The sequence below is a fragment of the Triticum aestivum genome, chromosome 2A, assembly GCF_018294505.1.
Source record: "Triticum aestivum cultivar Chinese Spring chromosome 2A, IWGSC CS RefSeq v2.1, whole genome shotgun sequence".
NCBI lineage: Eukaryota > Viridiplantae > Streptophyta > Magnoliopsida > Poales > Poaceae > Triticum > Triticum aestivum.
Genome location: NC_057797.1, coordinates 585695587 through 585699095, shown reverse-complemented (window position 1 = coordinate 585699095; position 3509 = coordinate 585695587).

Here is a 3509-nt window from a genome sequence, read left to right as displayed (position 1 = left end):
CATCCGAGAGATTTACCACTCCGAGTGGCTCGCCAACGTTGTCATGGTCCCCAAGAAGGACAAGTCACTTCGCATGTGCATTGACTTTAAACATATCAATCGGGCCTGCCCGAAAGATCATTTTCCTCTCCCCCGCATCGACCAGATAGTCGACTCGACTGCGGGATGTGAGCGATTGTGTTTTTTAGACGCTTATTCCGGGTAGCATCGGATCCGTCTGTATGGACCTGACGAGATCAAAACAGCTTTCATCACTCCATTCGGGTGCTTCTGTTATGTTACCATGCCATTTGGCCTCAAGAATGCCGGAGCCACATTCATGAGGATGATTCAGAAGTGTTTGCTCACTCAAATCAGTCGGAATGTGGAAGCATACATGGATGATATTGTGGTCAAGTCACGGAAGGGTTCCGACCTGCTGACTGACCTTGCTGAAACCTTTGCCAACCTCAGGAGGTATGATATCAAGCTTAATCCATCAAAGTGCACATTCAGAGTTCCTGGCGGAAAGTTACTCGGTTTTCTCGTTTCCGAACGGGAAATCGACGCCAATCCAGAAAAAGTCGGTACTATACTCCGAATGAAAAGTCATGTGTGAGTGCACGACGTCCAGAAGCTTACTGGTTGCTTGGCCGCTTTAAGTCGATTCATCTCTCGTCTCGGTGAAAAGGCATTGCCTCTTTACCGATTGATGAAGAAGTCAGACAAGTTCAAGTGGACTCCTAAAGCTGATGCAGCGTTTGCAGAGATCAAAGCTCTGCTCTCCACCCAGCCGGTGCTTGCTGCCCCAATCAGCAAAGAGCCTTTGCTGCTTTACATTGCAGCCACGGGACAAGTCGTCAGTACGGTACTTACGGTCGAGCGGGAAGAAGAAGGAAAAGCCTTCAAAGTTCAGCACCCAGTATATTATATTTCTGAAGTTTTGACCCCGTCGAAGCAAAGATATCCTCATTATCAGAAGCTTGTATATGGGATTTATATGACCACAAAGAAGGTTGCTCACTACTTCTCTGATCATTCCATTACAGTCGTCAGCGACGTTCCATTGTCAGAGATCCTGCACAACAGAGATGCAACTGGTCGAGTGGCAAAATGGGCGATTGAACTCCTTCCTCTAGATATCAAGTATGAGGCAAAGAAAGCTATCAAGTCCCAAGAAATAGCAGATTTCGTCGCCGAGTGGATTGAGCAACAACTGCCGACTCAGGTTCACTCGGAGCATTGGACCATGTTCTTCGACGGTTCCAAAATGCCGAATGGTTCCGGTGCCGGGGTAGTATTGGTCTCCCCCCGAGGAGATAAGCTCAGATATGTTCTTCAAATCCACTTTGATTCCTCCAATAACAAAGCACAATATGAAGCACTTTTATATGGGTTGCGCATGGCCATTTCACTCGGCGTCCGTCGCCTCATGGTCTATGGCGACTCAGATTTGGTGGTTAATCAAGTGATGAAGGAGTGGGACGTCAGAAGTCCGGCCATGACTGGTTATTGCAATGCAGTGAGAAAGCTGGAGAAGAAATTCGAGGGGTTAGAACTTCATCACATACCCCAACTGAAAAATCAAGCAGCTGATGATTTGGCGAAAATAGGATCCAAAAGAGAAGCCATTCCCAACAATGTGTTTTTGGAACACATCCACACACCATCAGTTCAGGAGGATCCCTTCACTGAAGAAGCCCCGCAGCCAAAAAGTGCCACAGATCCGATTGAAGTTGAAGTCCCAGTTGTGGTCGACCTGATCATGGAAGTTTTGGTCATCACTCCCGACTGGACGGTACCGTACATCATGTACATCCTAAGGAAAGAACTCCCAGAGGACGAAGAAGAGGCTCGACAGATCGTCCGTCAATCCAAGGCCTTTACAGTCATAAAGGGATAGTTGTATAGAGAAAGCGCGACTAGAGTCAGTCAGAAGTGTATAACACCAGAAGAAGGTCAGATAATCCTTGATGATATCCACTCGGGGACCTGTGGTCATCATGCGTCCTCTCAGACCATTGTGGCTAAAGCATACCAAGCGGGATTCTACTGGCCAAGGGTGAATGAAATGGCGAAAGAGATAGTCGACAAATGTGAAGGATGTCAATTTTACTCCAATATGTCGCACAAACCCGCGTCAGCCCTGAAAACCATTCCACTCATCTGGCCCTTCGCTGTTTGGGGACTGGACATGGTTGGACCACTGAGAACGGGCAGGAGCGGCTTCACTCATGTGCTAGTAGCAGTCGACAAGTTCACCAAATGGATTGTAGCTAAGCCTATCAAGAATCTTGATGCTTGCGCTGCTATCAGTTTCATCAGAGAGTTGATATTCAGATATGGAGTTCCGCACAGCATCATCACTGACAATGGGTCAAACTTCGATTCCGACAAATTCAGAGCCTTTTGCGCCTCTTAAGGCACACGAGTCGACTACGCTTCAGTAGCTCACCCCCAGTCGAATGGACAAGCGGAAAGAGGAAATGTCTTAATTCTCAAAGGACTGAAACCCCGACCGATGCGCGATCTCAAGCACGCAGCAGGTGCATGGGTCGACGAGCTTCCATCAGTTCTTTGGGGATTGAGGACAACCCCGAACCGATCGACTGGAAGAACCCCATTCTTTCTGGTCTATAGAGCCAAAGCAGTTTTGCCGAGTGACCTGCTTCACAACGCACCCCGGTTCGATCTCTACTCTGAAGATGAAGCAGAACAAGCCCGGCAGGACGCAGTCGACCTCCTGGAAGAAGAACGAGAAATGGCCATGATCCGATCGACCATCAATCAGCAAGACTTGCGTCGATTCCACGCCAAAAATGTGAACAGTCGAGCCTTCCAAGAAGGAGACTTGGTCCTCCGAGTGGATCCACAGAAACCACACAAACTCGCTCCTACTTGGGAAGGTCCCTTCATAGTCACCAGAGTCCTCCACAATGGAGCGTACCACCTTTATAATGTCGATCGCCAGATTGATGAGCCACGAGCCAGGAATGCGGAGCTGCTCCGCCCCTTTTATACTTGAATTCTCACTCGGATGAGATGTAATAAGAAAAACTTCTGTAGTTTATTTATCAAAGACAAGAGTGTTATAATTTTCCCAGTGATTGTTATTGTTTTTGTTTGCGTGAGAAATCTCCCAGTGGGTGGCTTAGCTGCGAATCCGTTTCGCCTAAGTTTGTAAAAATAATTTCCTACCGAGTGGTGAGCCAGCCTCCCACTCGGGGGCTTAGCTGCGAACCCGTTTCGCCTAAGTGTTTGAAAATCCTACTGAGTGGAGAGCCAACCTCCCACTCGGGGGCTTAGCTGCAGTCCAGTACTCGCCTAAGTATTTGAAAATCCTATCGAGTGGAGAGCCAGCCTCCCACTCGGGGGCTTAGCTACAGTCCAATACTCGCCTAAGTATTTGAAAATCCTACCGAGTGGTGAGCCAGCCTCCCACTCGGGGGCTTAGCTGCAGTCCAGTACTCTCCTAAGTATTTGAAAATCCTACCAAGTGGTGAGCCAGCCTCCCACTCGGGGGCTTAGCT